The sequence below is a fragment of the Oncorhynchus kisutch genome, linkage group LG28 (genome assembly GCF_002021735.2).
Source record: "Oncorhynchus kisutch isolate 150728-3 linkage group LG28, Okis_V2, whole genome shotgun sequence".
NCBI classification, from domain to species: domain Eukaryota; kingdom Metazoa; phylum Chordata; class Actinopteri; order Salmoniformes; family Salmonidae; genus Oncorhynchus; species Oncorhynchus kisutch.
The window spans coordinates 46,929,471-46,929,820 of record NC_034201.2 but is presented as its reverse complement, the minus strand read 5'-3'; positions in this window follow the sequence as shown (position 1 = coordinate 46,929,820).

Sequence of the window (350 nt, the reverse complement as noted above, 5' to 3'; positions counted from 1 at the left end):
GCGTTGCTCCGGGTTTTCTTCTGGAGACCTTTCGCGTGTCTCGGTGACGTCACGCCAGCGAATCCTCGACAGCAACTCGATACAGGATGCGCATATGCCATGAGGGGGGTGTTCAAGCAAACCCGTCTTTTGGAAGGTTGAGAACAGCGTAAACAAATGGTTCTGAATATTAATATGTTTAGTGGAATATATGGATAACATTTTATTTGTAAAATGTATGGTTAATAAGAAGATATTAGGCTAGACATTTCGTCGTGGGGGAAAATATTTAATAGGTTTTACTTTCTATTTTATATAGTAGTCTACTCTACATGTTGGGCAAAATATTATGAGACACTAATAATATAACC